At 44.8% G+C, this 16,202-nt stretch overlaps 1 protein-coding gene and 1 long non-coding RNA gene across 4 annotated transcripts in view; one reads left to right on the forward strand and one right to left on the reverse strand.

Moving 5' to 3' along the window:
- The window catches only part of IL2RA (interleukin 2 receptor subunit alpha), an 80,457-nt gene that overhangs the window by 39,193 nt on the left and 25,062 nt on the right, over positions 1-16,202 (forward strand).
- The window catches only part of LOC138921388 (uncharacterized), a 34,875-nt gene that overhangs the window by 7,901 nt on the left and 10,772 nt on the right, over positions 1-16,202 (reverse strand). For both annotated transcript variants that reach the window (XR_011433922.1, XR_011433923.1), the window contains exons 3-4: positions 15,152-15,219; positions 9,950-10,050 (exon numbers count right to left, since the gene is read on the reverse strand). This is a non-coding gene — a long non-coding RNA (uncharacterized lncRNA). The remainder of the gene's footprint in view (positions 1-9,949; positions 10,051-15,151; positions 15,220-16,202) is intronic.

Here is a 16,202-nt window from a genome sequence, read left to right on the forward strand (position 1 = left end):
GCAAATATATATATATATATATATAGTTTGATAATATGAGCCCCTTGGGGCAAATTGGCACATCTCCTGAGCAAAAGATCCGTTTATTATGATACCAAGTAAAAGGGAGAAATCATTTAAATCATTTCCAAGAGTTTGGCTTGAAGTCCCCGAAACATAGTTGACGTCAGCTTCTTCCTGTCTCGGAGCTCTGTGGGTTTCCCGGGAGTTTTGGGGGGTATGACTTTACGTGAGGCTGCGCCTCTGACATCCTTCCCAGCTGTGGCCAGGGCTGTCGCGGCTTCCCCGCTGATGAAACCCGGCCGGGCCTTCCAACTCAGCTGAGCACCGGTGTGGTATGTGTTTCCGGCCCCTGTGGTAGTGACACCTCTGTTCAGAGCCTGATTTAGAATAAAAGGATCTTTGTAAAGAGAAAACTCCTTATTTTAAGTGGAAAGCAAAACAAACAACTTCAAAAAAAAAGAAAGCACCAAAACCCTTTTTAAAATAAAAGGGCAGTTTCCTCACACATCCTGCTCACACCCGGGAGAGCGGAGACCGCAAAGGGTTAGCATTTCAGCTGTTGATGTTCCATCCTCTTGTCGCTTATTTCACTTCTGGCTTTCGCTGCCTTTCACTCACCAGGCCATAGTTTCACTTTCCCTCTCCCAGGGCTTCTTGCCTTTCGTGCCTCTGGCCTGAGTTTGCAATAGGCTTGTGCCAGGAACTGCGAGCCGGAGGGGGCCTGGCCATCTGAGCATCCTGTCTTCCTCCTCCTCGTGTGAGAATAATTGTGGCTACAGAGCTTTTTGTGGGCCGGCCAGGAACCGAGCTGCATACTCTACATCTATTCTCTCACGCGATCATCGCAACAACCCTACGAGCTGGGGACCGTTGTGGTCATTCCCATTTACAGAAGAGGAAACTGAAGGCGTGAGGCGGTAATTCAGGTGCCCAAGAGAGAGATGGAGCTGGGCCATCTGCTCCGTCCTTGTACAAAGGAAGCAAGCTGTCAACAGGTATCATTAATTCCCACAGGCTTCTTAGGCAAGGCTGCAGTCTCTCATCGTAAGTCACTCTTGGATGCCTTAAGATCTACCCCTAAATTAATCCCCCTGAAAGCATCGTTTGTGATGTCTTCTCCCTGATCAAAGGGCTTACATTATTCTCTGCTGTCTATGGGATGCATCACCTTTCTTCTGCCTGGCATCCAATACTCTTTCAAACCTGGACTGTCCGTGTGTCCTCTGCACATAGGGCCCCCCAGCTCGATGCACCCCAGCCAGTAGATCTCCTCCTGTCCTGCCAACGCCACTTCCTCCCCTGTGATTTCAGAGCTTGGCTCCTAGGGGCACCCTCCCCACTTACTGGAATAATCCAGGTCTCATCTGCCCACTTGGTGTTCATCCCAAAAGGAGAGCATCTTGGGAGAGCGGGAAGGGCTCATGAATTAGGGGGTCTGCGGGCTTGAATTCAAACCCTAGCTTGGACTCGTGTGGCTCTACTTTCCTTCAAAACAATCGTTAAGCGCCACTCCCTGCAGGCAGTGCAAGGTGGTGGGGATCTGATGGGCACAGTGTGGCAGGCACCGCGTCAAGAAACGGCCGGGTGGCCTCGGAGCGCAGAGGAATGCTGCAAAACCGAAGAAAATGATCCAGAAGGCTTCCTAGAGAAAAACGACAATGAGGGAGACCTGCAGGACAAGCAGGAGTCAAGAAGGTGGGAAATAAGTCTTAAGCACTTCTTAAGCGAGGCCACAGAGAAAAGATGCGCTGAGTTCCGAGAGCCACGCATAGTTACCCCAGGCCATGGGTGCAGCGAAGGAGGAGATTTCTGGGGCTGGCCTGAGCTATGTCGTAAAGCCTTGCCAAGTACAGGGGTTTGGACTGTATCCTGAGAGGACGAGAATACGCTAGAGCAGTCTCAGGAAAGGGAAGGACACCATCTGTGCTTTAGAGGGTCGGCACTGGCTTCAGCATGAATGACTGATGGCAGCAGGGCTGGGAGGCAGGGATGGGCAGACCCCAAAGGCACTGAGTGACTTGGGTGAGAGTTGATGGTAGGCAGGTTCTTTAAACCTTCGTGGGTCTCAGTTACTGCGGGTATAAAATGGGAATGACACACACACTCCCGGGTGGCTGTAGGGCTACGCAAGACAGCCTGCCTAAGTAACCAGGATATGGCAGGTGCTCAGTGAACACGACTGGCTGGACTTCTCATCTGCAGAGCCAAAGACCCAGCGGACCTTTCCACGTGGATGTCTCACAGGCTTCTCCAACTCCATACATCCAGAATGTCCCTCCAGGCTTGCTCTTTCTCCTCTACTTCCTGTTTCAATGAAAGGTACCCCCATCCACCCAACTGCCCAGGAAACCTTGGCAAAATCCTTGCGTCTTTTCTTTCACTCATTCCAAGAACCCACTGGAGCCCCAGTCCCTGGAGATTCCAGCCCTTACAATCTCAGCGTGAGCAAACTCTCTCATCACCCCCACCCCGATGCCCAGGCCTTCCCACAAGGCAGGACAGACGCGGGACAAGGGCGGTAAGAGGTCAGAGGCTACAGCGGCCACAGAAACAGGGTGCAGCCAAGACACAAAGGGAGGGAAAGTGGGAGCACAGCGGTTACAAGCTCCTTCTCCTCTTAGGCTGCCAGATCCAAATGCTGGCTTCACCGCCAACAGGCTGTGTGACTCTGGGAAGGTGTCTGAACCTGTCGGTGTCTCCCTTCCATCATCTATAAAATGGAGATGACAAGATCTACTCATCTAATCATTAATTACGTGATTCTTATTTATAGTTATATTAATTATACTACAGTTCTTTGTATATCAATTATTTATTACATATTTATATATTTAATTATAATAATATACTGTAAAATAATTGCATTCATTATCATTAATAGTCATAATAGCCTACTTCCTAGGTGGCTGCGAAGGTTAGAAAAGTCAGTATGTGTCAAGTGCCCAGAACACGGCCTGGCACGCCATAACTCTGACACACCTCAGACAAAGCGTGCGCTCTCGTGCAAGCGAGCAGGTTGATAGAGGGGTCTTTAAGCCCCCTTTCCGTCCTGACATTCTCTGGCTTAATGAATACTTGCCCTGGAGCAGAGTGAAAAGTAATCTGTCTTCTACACGGTGCTGACTAAGCATCTCAGCTCCCGGGGGGACGGCAAGCTCCCCAAATGCATCCGGTCTGTTCATAAACAGGACTGAAGGTTTTGGTTCAAGCCAAGGAAGGAAGTATATCTAGTTCATGCTATAATTACCACATCCTTGATGTGTCCCATTTGTTGCTTCTTAGCACAAAGCTATTCCCAGGGAATCACGGTAACAGATCTTAAGTTCCTATGTCCTTGGAAAATGCAGCCACCATGGACGTAAATTCTCTGAGAAGCCCAGGAGTGATGCTCGTCGCAGGATCATTGCCCGTGGTCACACCTACTGACTTTGAGGTGCCTGTTGAAAAGAACAGCACTCGCTTGCTGAAATGATCAGAGCCCGTGATTTCGTGTGTTACTAAGAATTTATGCAAGGCAGGAGTGGTGTAGAGCCCATACTTTTTATTTATTTATTTATTTATTATTTTTTTATTAATGTTATGATAGATTACAACCTTGTGAGATTTCAGTTGTACATTTTTGTTAGTCATGTTGTGGGTACACCTCTTGCCCCTTTGTGCCCTCCCCCCACCCCCCCCTTTTCCCTGGTAACCACCGATCAGATCTCCTTGTCAATATGTTAACTTCCACCTATGAGTGGAGTCATATAGAGTGCGTCTTTCTCTGACTGGCTTATTTCGCTTAACATAATACCCTCGAGGTCCATCCACGTTGCTGCGAATGGGCCAATTTTGTCTTTTTTTATGGCTGAGTAGTATTCCATTGTGTATATACACCATATCTTCTTTATCCAATCATCAGTTTCTGGGCACGTAGGTTGGTTCCACGTCTTGGCTATTGTAAATAATGCTGCGATGAACATAGGGGTGCAAGGGACTCTTGGGATTTCTGATTTCAGGTTCTTAGGATAGATACCCAGTAATGGGATGGCTGGGTCATAGGGTATTTCTATTTTTAACTTTTTGAGAAATCTCCATACTGTTTTCCATAGTGGCTGCACTAGTTTGCATTCCCACCAACAGTGTATGAGGGTTCCTTTTTCTCCACAACCTCTCCAACATTTGTCGCTCTTGGTTTTGGATGTTTTTGCCAATTGTAGAGCCCATACTTTAAGGGGAGCTCCGGGGATGATGGAAGGCTATTCCGTTCAGCGCTGGCTGAGGGAGAGTTGCTCACTCTGAGTCCACAGACTGAACGCAACAAAAGCCTTTAAGTTGAGTTTGCCCTTCTGAGGCCAGTCCCTGGAGGCCAGGCGAGGGCTGTTGGTACAGTCTAATCGACAATCTTAACACAGCCTCTTCCCTCCCCAGTGTTGCCAATCCCATCATCCTGCCCATGCTGAAATGTCCTTATCCTTTTCCCATCGATAGGGTGGCACCCGTCAACGGGTGGATTGGGAGAATACTTTCAGGCTGTTGTTTGTCTATAGTGAACCTGACACACGCGAGTCAGAGTAGACAGGTAGACCAGGGCTGTCCCCAAAGCCTGTCCTTCAGTTGGTTGGTGGCCTCCATTTCCATGCTCGGATTGTCCTTCTCCGTGAAAGGGTTTGATCCCTGTCATATGTCTTAGTCCCTTCGGGCTGCTCTAACAGAATAGCATAGACTGAGTGGCTTGTTAACGACATAACTGTATGTCTCAGAGTTCTGGAGGCTGGGAGTCTGAGATCAGGGGGCCAGTAGGGTGGGGTTCACGTGGGGACCTGCTTCAAGATTGCAGATGGCGGCCTTCTCGTCGTGTCCTTACGTGGTGGTGAGCAGAGAGAGGAAGTGAGCTCTCTGATGACTCTTATAAGAGCATGAATCCCATTCCTGAAGGCCCACTCTCATCAGATCCTAAATGCCCCCTCTTTTAACACCATCACATTGGGCAGAAGGGTTTCCACACGTGAATATGGAGCGGGGGCAAACAAACTCAGTCCCAACAGTATGCGCTTGTGTCTTGTGTAAAACCGGGTGTGATTCTTGAAAGCAAGAAGGAAGATTGCCTCAGAGTGAGGAGGTCAAGAGGCAGTCCCATGAGATGGGTGTGGAGATGGCAGGAGTGGGTGGTTGCTGGCAACATCTGACTCGGGGTCTGTCATGTGGATTTGGTGTACCTGACACAATTAGGGCCCGTGTCATTGTAGCCACCCCTTGCCTGTCACTAAGACTGGGCTACAGTTCTGAGGAGAAACACTTTGTTCCCAAAGTGTCTATCATTTCACATAACTTTATCCTTTTTGTGTCTCTCTTAAGTTTCCTTCCTGGTCTTAACTTTCCCTTCTGGTCTTCAGTTTCTACCCGGCATCACACTTACTTGTTTTGTACTCTTTAAAATCTCAGTGGAAATTCCGTTGCTATCCAGTTGAAAATCTCCTCAACTCTATGGTCTAATTTCGCAGAAGACTCTCCTTGCAGAAGACTGTGGGTGGGAGTCACCGATGTGGCATATTTCTACTAAAACTATTATTCCGTCCCAAGAAATAGGTTTCAAACATTTGAGGGAAAATTGCTTTTAGATTTCAGAGAAAGAACAAGAGTATATTTCTACCCCCTTGTTTTTCTTATCTGATAACCCTTTAATTTTCATGAGGTTGACATTCTGTGGTAAACTTGCGGTTAACTCTTTCACGTACAGAAGCTTGTGATCAACAGAGAAGGCTCCCAGGGACAGAAAATTACCAGTCCCCAACATTTCATTGGCAGACACGTTTGAGATCCTGAAACACGGCAGTTTCAATTTAGAGACAGCTGCTGGAAGGGATGTTTTTGGTTCCCTGTCTCCTTTTTCCCTTCCAAGGTAAAGAGAAAATAGCTAGATTCACACCCCACCCCACCCCCTTTTCTTCTTGGTAACAAGTGTTGAGTAAGGCACAAGTTGTTCTCCAAAAGGGTCTTAACCCCGAGTCACTCATTCTTGGGTTGTGGGAACTCTGACTGTTCGGCCCGCCGGACCCAGCCAGGCCTCAGAAACTGGGTCAGATAACACACATAACTCACAGATGACTGCTGCTAATTACTGCAGAAGGTGCCCCGCTGCGCTGCGATCTGCCTCAGCACACGGCTTCCCATCTTGTTCCCCCAAGGAATCGGGTGTCTTTTCTCTGATCACACTAACTCCCATCAACCCTGTCCTCCCAGCCCCCAGCCCCGTGACGCCAAACTTTACTTCTGCCGCACTCCCCTCAGCATCTATGCTTGCTGAACGAAGACGGATATTTGTTTGAACAAATGAATTAACTGACAATATTACCAAAGCCAATGCCATTACGCCCAAGCATTTATTCAGCGCCTACTACTGCCCGTGTTGATGAAATAGTTTAAATAAATAATAGGGGACTTGGGGGAGCCAACCACAACCAAAAACGACTGGAAGTATTCAAACTAAACCTTGGTGATCTAGTTGGCAGTGGTCAGGAAATTGACCCTATTTTAATAGATTTGAAATCCGTTATAAACTGCTCATGTGAATATAGGAGAGGGACAGGAAACTAATATAGAAGTCTCATAAATAGTTCTTAGAAGATGAATTCGAAAGAAACTCTATTTCCTTGTCCTGACACAACCAAGCTTTAAGTAATTAACATTTTAAATATTTTTTTTTTCCGGCTCACAAAGTAACCTTACGTATTTTATCATTTGGTCCTAAAAACAACACTGCTTGAGGGGTAATAATAGCAACAGTCAGGACTTCTGGGGCGTTTTACAGATTTCAAGATCCTTTCGCTTACGTTATTTCCACCGATATATTTCTGTTATTCGTACTCTTGTAATTCATGCTCCAGCAAAACATTCTACTTCTAGTCTTCTGAATGAGATATTCCCTCTGCCAGGGTGACCTATTGTGCTGAACCTGCCTGGTGAACCCTTATTCACCCTTCAAACGTGGTCCAGTCAAGAGCAGCCTTCCTCCCTACCTGGCTCATGGGCAGGACGGGGTTCCCCATCAGTGGGCACCATGTCAGGAGACCCAGAGGACCCATCAGCCTGGCAAAGGCAATGACTTGGAGTATCCAAGCAGCTCCTAAGGTCACACGCTAGTTATTGGCCCTAAGGAATCAGCCATCTGCTGTTTGATTGGCAGACTCGATCCCCAAAGTAAAGCAATGAAATGCTGTCAAGACCTCCCAACAAAAACTTAGTCCGTGATCAACAAACCCACTTCCTGGGTCAGAAGAAAAAGAAGGGAGGCTTGTTGTTGTTGTCATAGCCAGAGATTAATCACCGAGGTGGTGAGCACTTTAGACCTCGCCTCTAGGCCACTAGCGCAATCAGTTCTGTGCTTTAGGATGCTCGATCTGACAATATTTTAAAGACATATGGGAGGCGTGGAGGCATGGGAGGCAGAGAGAACTGATAAGATGCTATTGCTGTGGCGGGTGAGCAGTTAGGAGCGCTGTGGGAGAGGGGGGACGTCAGTGGAGATGAGAGGAGACATGCAAGAGTATTGCAGAGGTGGAAATTATGACTCCTGGGTAGTGACTGGATATGATGGCAGAGAAGGGGTGGAATTTAAAGAGGATGCTGAAGTGTCAAGCTTGGGTGACACAGACAACGGGAATGTGAGGGTCATTAAGAGAAAGAAGGACAAGAAGAGGAACAGAGGATTGTCTATTCGTATTTGTTTTTAACTTTTTGAGATAACTGTGGATTCATTCACGTGCAGTTGTAAATAATAATACAGAGAGATCCGATACATCCTTCATTCAGTTTCTCCCGTGACGATAGCACCGTATCACAACCAGGAAATTGACATTGCCATTGATCTTATTCAGATTTCACCAATTTTATATGATACGGATCTGGAAGAGGCATCACGGCATCCTTGTTAAGAGCACGGATTCTGAAGCTAGGTAATACTCCCGGCTCCCCATTACTGTGGGTCCTCCAGCTGTGTGATCTCGCTGGGTGACCTCCAGCAATTTATCAAACCTCTCTGTGCCTCAATATCTCATTTGTAAAATGACAGTAATAAATATACCATTTACTTCAAGTGTAATTGTCAGAATTAAATTAGTTAATTTGTGTAAAGGCCTTAGAACAGCTCTTGGAACTTGGTAAGAACTCAGTAAATGTTAGATTTCTTTTATCATTTGGAAGTCATCAGCGTAGAGGGGAGAATTGAAGCGATGAACTTCTGAGAGAGAACAGAATGACGAGAGCCAAGGTTAGGTCATTGGAAAACCCCTGCACTGAACCCTTCTTACACTTTTCTGGTCACGGACTCCTCTGAGACTGCTATGAAAGCTACAGTCCTCCTAATCCCAGAGAAGAACAGCAGACAAATGCCAGCAGCAGGGCATCCTACAAAATGCCTGACCAGCACTCCTCAAAACTGTCAAGGTCATCAAAAACAAGGAAAGCGAGAAACTATCCCATCGTCTTCTTCACAGCCAAGAGGAGCCTAAGGAGATGTGATAACTAAATGTAATTGGGAACCTGGAATGGGATCCTGGAACCGAAAAAGGACATTAGGGGAAAACTGAGCAAATATCAGTAAAGCGTAAACTTTGGTTAATAGTGATGTATCTAGATTGGTTCATTAGTTGTGGCAAATGTACCATTCTAACACAAAATGTCAATAATAGGGAAACTTGGGTGAGGGGATTTATAAAGCAAGAGCAAAGTGAGCATTCAGAGAAAGAAAGCCAAAGAGATGAGGTACCAGGGGACCACGAAGTCTTACGATACCAAAAGTGAGATTTCAAGAAGGAAGAGTTAAAGGGACCAGATGCCAAACAAACTTGGAGGAGAAAGAGAGCCATTGAATGTGGCAACTAGTTGCTTCTTGGTGCACTCTGAAAAAAAAAATAGTTCTAGTGGAAGCAGAAGACACACTGAACGGTTATGGAAGGAGTGAGAGTGGAGGAAAGAGAAACAAGGAGGCGAGCTACTCCTGTGAGATACTGAATTACGAGGGAAAGGAATAAGGATCGATTGTGGGGGGAACTGCAAGTCCCTGGGATGCTTACGGGCTGAGGAGATTTGGGTGAGAGTGGGGGTGCTAGAGAAGGGACAGTGGCTGGGCACAGCTCCAGAGGCAGTCGAGAGGAAGTGGTCCAAGGCACAGGGGTCAGCCTCAGAGAGATCAGGAATGTGTTTGATGTGGAGAGACAGAAGAAGAAAGAAAGATAAGTGAAGATGGGGAAATTGTGAGATGCGGAAATGAAAGTTGAGGAAGCTCAGAAACAAGAGAGAACGAAGAGAGAGTGAGGAAGGGCAGTGACGCAAGAAGCGCACCTGGCCCGCTTCTCGGTATCACTCAGGCCTAGGGTGTTAGCAGGAATGCAGAAGTAGTGTCTCATCTTTTGATTATTCTGTAACTTTGCACAAGCTGTCCAGACTCCTGGCCTGTCTGTGTGTGAGACTGTAATTCCTGTCAAAGGAATGTCATGACAAATCTCCGGTAAACTTTAAAAAAGTCTGCGTGCCAGGAGATAATATTACAGTTTTCAAGCTGGTAAATCCCAATCTAAGGATCCCCAAACTCTCATAAACTTCACCCAACTATCAAAGACAGCCCCTGGTTCCAACGTCCTCCTTCTAGCCTCCCTCAGGGATTTCCTCCAGGGGGTAGATGAGCTTCAGGCATGGTGAAATTTGACCAGGGGTCGGGGAGGAATTCTTCCTACTCCATCCTACAGACAGAGCATTCGAGGCCAGGAGGGACCACAGAGAGCCAGTGATGGAGCAGGAAGAAGACCCAGGTCTCTGACACCCAGAGCTGACTTGCTTCCCCCCAACATTAAGGTGGTAGACCCAAATCAGCCAACAAGCTCTCAGTCCAAGGTCATCACGCTAAATACCTGACATTTTAAAATGAGGACAACATTTTCTCTTCTTTAAAGATGGTCACATTTCTTACCTCACCAACATGCATTTCTATTGACTGCACCAGCAATTCTCTTCACCCCAGCTGGACCCCTCCGTGTCATCTCCTGGTCCTCTTCTTCCTTTGGTCCCCATCTGCAAGTAGTTGTCCAGTCACATCCATCCTCCTTTCTCCCCTCTCTCCAATCTACCCATCCACTCTGCTCTTTGCCATTCCAAAGGCTCCTCCTAGCCCTCACTCAGCCTATTGTAACGATCTCCTAATTCCTTACCCCTCCAAGTGTGATAGGAACAGCATCAGCACCCTCTGGGAGAAATGCATATTCTTGGGCCCCAGCCCAGACCCGCTGGATCAGAATTCTTATTTTAATAAATTCCCCACGTGACTCATGTGCACACTAACATTTGAGAAGCACTAGCCTAATTGGTCACCCTGCCTCCCATCACTGTCTGTCCGGCTGCCGCCCTCAGCTAGCCATCTGTACACTACTGCCAAAAACTGCTCGTCCTAAAGAATGGGGCTGAGTATAGCATCCACAGTCATAAACCTGCAAATGGCTCCTTGGTGCCACACCAATGAAGTTCACACGGATTCCTCCATGATTTTGTCCTGATCAGCTTTAAGCTTTCTCTTCTAAGTACCCTGAGACCCAGTGCTGGCCTGGACTGAATGAGTATGCTCTCAGATCCTCATACATTCTCGGTATTTCCCCAGTACGCCACCTTGCCTCTCTCACGCTGTTCCCTTTCTCCTCTCTACAAGTCTGTGCCCGGGAAAAGGCTTCCTGTCCTTCCAGACTGTTGAAACCCAGGGTCGCCATTTCCCTAATACTCTTCCCACCCTCCTACCTACCAAACGCCAGTAATTTCTTCCTTCTGGGAACCAGCATCACTCCACATTGGTTCTTTTCTTCCTGCAGGTTATCATTTTCTGCTTTGCATTAAAATCGCATACTGTCCTATCTCCTTTACTAAATTATATGGACCTTGGGGGCAGGGACCACGACTTTGTTTTAGTTACCCTTTCGAGTCATAAGTACTTAGAAAAACAGTCATTGGCTGAATAGTCCATAAGGGATCAAAATTAATTCATATTATTGGTCATAAATAGAATGTCATTATAAAATATAGCAAAAGGGAAAGAAGTCAAATATAAATATGCTCTGCTAGTAGCTCATACTACATCTTTGTAGCTATTTGCCTATTTGTAGTATTTATTTAATATCTGTTTTAATATAATATCTGTCTAGAATGTAAGTTCCGTGAGTGAAGGGGCCCATCTTTGTTGTTCTCTCTGATCCTCAGGCCTTAGCAAGGGGTCGACACATGGTAGGTGCTGCCTATGATCGACTCCTCTATACAGCTCTCCATCAGTTGAAAGCAGTTGAGTCTTGTCAATAACACCCTTTGAAGCGTGAAACCGTCATAAATCTATCAGGAACCGAATGCTATTTGTCACCTCTTTCCTGGGTTTCAAAGCGACTTGTGTTTATTTTTTAAATAACCAGAAGCAATTCACTCCTGGGGGAAAAAATTTCCCTCTCTTCCCATTTTTCTATCACAATCTCTGGGTATGGCTTCTCCTAGGAAAAGGTCCCTTGAGGAAGTCTTTCTTTTTCGGAGCTGGAGCAAATCAGTAGAGACAATCATCCTTTGATGCTAGCATAGAATCTCTCTCCCTGTTTTTCGATCTGCTCCTATTATGCTCTGGAGACCTGTTGATTGTATATTAAACCTTTGTTTTGGTTTTCATTTTATTTATTTACTTATTCATTCATTCATTTTACATTTAGATCAAGAGTTGAGTTAATCATTATAATCTGTTCATAGTGCACTACCTTCAGGGGTCTATACGACATGTCTCTTTTATTGTTATTTCCTTATCTTTATTCTTTCTCTAGACTTCCATTTTCCCCATAAACACCCTCTCTTATGTCCCTAGGTTGCCTTTCACTCCTCTACTACCATGTAACTGTCCCACATGTGCTTGAAAAAAAAGTGGATTCCACTGTTGTTGGAGTAGTTTTCTGTAGTTGCCCATTATATCAACTTGGGTAACTATGTTTATCAATTTTTGTTTATTTTTACTGATTTTTTCAACTGCTTGATCTATCAATCACAAGGAAAGGCTTTGTTAAAACCTCTCATTATGATGGTAGATTTGTAAATTTATCCCTGTTCTGTCAATATTTGCTTTGTATATTTTGAAGCTATGTTATCGGGTGCATACAAGATTTCTACTAATTTTTTTTTTAATTAAGATTATGATAGTTTACAACCTTGTGAAATTTCAGTTGTACATTATTGTTAGTCATGTTGTAGGTACACCACTTCACCCTTTGTGCCCTCCCCCTACCCCCCTTTTCCCCTGGTAACCACTGATCAGTTCTCGTTTTCTAGATGTTAACTTCCACCTATGAGTGGAGTCATACAGAGTTCGTCTTTCTCTGTCTGGCTTATTTCACTTAACATAATACCCTCAAGGTCAATCCATGTTGTTGTGAATGGGTCTACTAATGCTTTTGCCTTGAAATCTGATATTAATTAACATAGTTTTCTTTTGGGTTGTAATTGCCCATTCTTTTAATTTCAAACTTTCAGAGCCCTTATGCTTTAAGCATGTCTCTTATAAACATCATACAACTTTATTTTTTTTTTAATTCCTTTTTCTTTAACTGCAGAGTCAGTCCATTTACATGGGTTCTCATTGTTCCTATACTTAAGTTGATTCCTACTATCCTATTTTCTTTATTTTTGCTCTTCTCTTTCTGTGCATTTTTTTCACCCTTCTTTTAACTTAAGGAAGTTTTATTCAATTCCATTCTTTTTTCTTTACTAGTTTGTAAGGTATTCACCTTACCCTGTCATTTTAAATATCACTTTCCAAATTTTTAGCACAAACCCGGATTTTACAAAGCCCAAATTTAATCAATATCATAACCTTCCTCTCGAATAACAAATAATGTCAGAATGCTTCACCTCCACTCACCTTCCTGACTTCCAGGATTTTAGTTTTATCTTGATATCTTTTAACCCTACAAAATGGACATCTTGACTATTTTGTACAGTCAATGTTGGTTTAGACTCACTCACAAATTTTCCTTTACCATTCTTTAGCATGTCTTCTTGTAACTCATACTTATTTGCTGGGTTCATTACCTTTCTTTCTGAAATACTTCATTATAACAAAATAAGCTGGTAGAAATCAATCCAAATGCATTACTTGTAATCAATGTAAATGGACCAAACTCTGTGATTAAAAAAAATTAATAGAAATCCAAAGATCAGTTAATATTGATAAAAGTTCAGTTCACTAGGAAGATATACACTTGTATGCACCCAATAACATGGCTTCAAAATATATAAAACAAAAATTGACCAACCCAGGCTAAGTTTACAAATCCGGAGATGTTGACCCATCTGATTCTAGTCTCTATCACCTGATTGGTCATTACCCCTCCCTGATGCATTTTGGAAGTTTCTCAATCTGGTCTGCCAAATTCCTAATTCATGTTTCTGGCTATATTCCTGTTCAGTCCATCTGTGGAGTCCTTATTTCAGCTATTTTAACCAATCTCTAGGTTTTCTTGTTTCTGCCTCGTGTTTTCCATACTCTCCCTCATCCCTTTTAGGACAACAAAGCCTATTAAAAATTCTTGTTTTTTCTGATCTATTGATTCTGCTTTGGCAGGTGTAGGTTTTTCAGTCTGTTGTTCTTTTTTTTCTAATGGCAGCATCCCTCATTTGTTTTGTTATTTTCCCCTTTGAGATCATTCTTCCTGGGGTTATCAACCCAAACGTCCTAGGAGAAGGGGGAAAGGCTGGGCCCCAGATGTGGCCAGCTGAGTTTGGGATTGGGAGGGGCAGGACATTCTTCTGGCCAGAGGGGTCTGTTGTTACAATCTGTGCCTCCTCCTCCTTGGTTGGCCACACCATCCCCCTCACCTTCCAGCAACCTCTCTGAAGAGAAGGGTACTGCTCTTCTCCAAGAGCTGTCCCTCCGCATGGTAATCACCTAGCCTCAGAAGCAAAGAGGAGAGTAGTGGGCGGAGAGAACACTCAGGGACCAGCCAGTCCCCTGTGTCTGTCCCTGTCCCTCTTTCCACACAGCCATGCCTGGGGGTAAGTTCATTCCCCGCTGCTGGTGCTGGGCTGGCTGCTGATTTCCTGCCTTACAGAAGGTGACAGAGAAGAAAGCAAAAGGCAGAGACGAGGACACAATAAAAAACTCTGCCCCCTGAAGCATGGTTTCTCATGCCCCTCAACCTTGGCTGCCTCATCTCTTGACACACAAAGACAGACAGAAAGAAAGACTCAACCACCTTCCATCACGTTTCTGCTAGTTTCTCAGATCTCTAAACAGCCCTTTCGCTCCAGTGACACCCCAGGGTGGGTTTGCAGGTGGGAGCCGGGAATTCATGCTAATTTGCTAATGTGTCAGGGAGCACAGATCTCTTTAAAAGGGCCAGAGTTATATTTATATAAAATCCACATAGATTTTAGACAAGTTAACTGAACCAAACACATAATACAACATAACAGATTTTTTTTAACCATCTGCCATACCCGAATCTTGAAAGTAGTTCTAGTCTTATGCCATTTCTCAAAAATGCAGAAGGATGTAACATTCTAGAAGCTGAGGAGCATGACTAATATTCATCTGGTACACCCTAGTACAGAAGTTGTCAACGTATAGAGTCTGCAAGTATTTCTTGAAATTGAGCAGTAAGGCTGTCACTTCAAGGAAAACAACTCGTAGTATTTATTGTGATGAATTTTGAGGTTTGAAAATGGCAAAGGATAAATTTTGATTAAATGATCAGATTTGAGCAAAGTTAGAATTTGGGAAAACTTGTATTGTCACTATGAACTTGACTACTTCCCAATACTTAAAGATTTTTCTGGGCCAGCCCTGGTGGCCTAGCGGTTAAGTTCTGCATGCTCCACTTAGGTGGCCTGGGTTCAGTTCCCGGACATGGAACCACACCACTCATCTGTCAGTTGACATGCAGTGGTGGCAGCTCACATAGAACTAGAAGGACTTATAACTGGAGTATACAACTATGCACTGGGGCTTTGGGGAGGGAAAAAAAAGACGAAGATTGGCAACAGATATTAGTTCAGGGAGAATCTTTCCCGGCAAAAAAGAAAAAATAAAGTATTTTGAATCTCACTCCTGCAGAAAACCAACTGCATCCCCTCTGAGCTTTTATGGTGCCCTGGGGTCAGTGCAAACCTTTTCTCCACACTTCTGTCCTCTTCATCCTTGTGTCTTCCAGATGCAGTTAAATTTGGAAGAATTTCCTGAAAGTAAAAGTGAGATTTTTTTAAAAGTCAGAAACAAGAGCAGCACTGGTAGGCTTTCTTGTGACTCCTGTGTCACCACCTTGAGCTGTGTGGTTCGGGACATTAACTGAATTTCTCTGAACCTCAGTCTCCTGCTGTATAAAGTGGGGATGACAGTGTCTCCCTTTTGGGGTTGTATAGATTAAAGGTAATCTATACAAAGGAGTAGTACACAGGCAGGGCTCAGATATCACGGTTACTATTATATGAAAAGCTCCAAATGGAGGAGCTGGGCTCTCTGGTTTCTTCAAAGATACTGATCTGAATTCACCGCAATGTTTCCAAAACAACTTCCCAGTGACCCAGATCGTTTAGACAGAGCTCCACCCCTCAGCGAGACAGACCTTCCTACAACCGGGTGAAAAGCACATTGCTTCCCGAAGATTATGATTCTACGTGGTGGGAAAGCACTGGACTAGGAATCAGAGGTCCCATTCTACACCCAGGCTTGCCACAACTCAGGGAATGACACACAGCCTCAGGTTCCTTATCTACAAAACGTGGAGCTTAACCTAAATGATCTTTAGGGTCTCTCCCAGCTCTCAGATTCTGGGATCCTAGTAAGAGGAATATTCAACATGTCTTATGGTATTTTGTTTTACACCAGCAACACTTACTTTCCATAAGGCCCAAACTACTGGTTGGGTTTCTCAAGGGGGTTAGAGACTGTCTCTGACATTAGGTTTACCTTTGCGGTTCTTCTTAGATCTGACCTAGATGATTGGCTTTAGGTCAAGTACCAGATTGGTTTTCTTTTTCTTAAATTTCTTTTTTTTTTTCTTTTGGTGAGGAAGATTGTCCCTGAGCTGGCATCTGTGTCAATCTTCCTCTATTTTGTATGTGGGACACCACCACAGTATGGCTTGATGAGCAGTGCATATGTCCACGCCCAGGATCCAAACCCACGAACCTTGGGCTGCCAAAGCGGAGCACGCAAACTT

Source organism: Equus caballus, chromosome 29 (genome assembly GCF_041296265.1).
Source record: "Equus caballus isolate H_3958 breed thoroughbred chromosome 29, TB-T2T, whole genome shotgun sequence".
Lineage (NCBI taxonomy): Eukaryota > Metazoa > Chordata > Mammalia > Perissodactyla > Equidae > Equus > Equus caballus.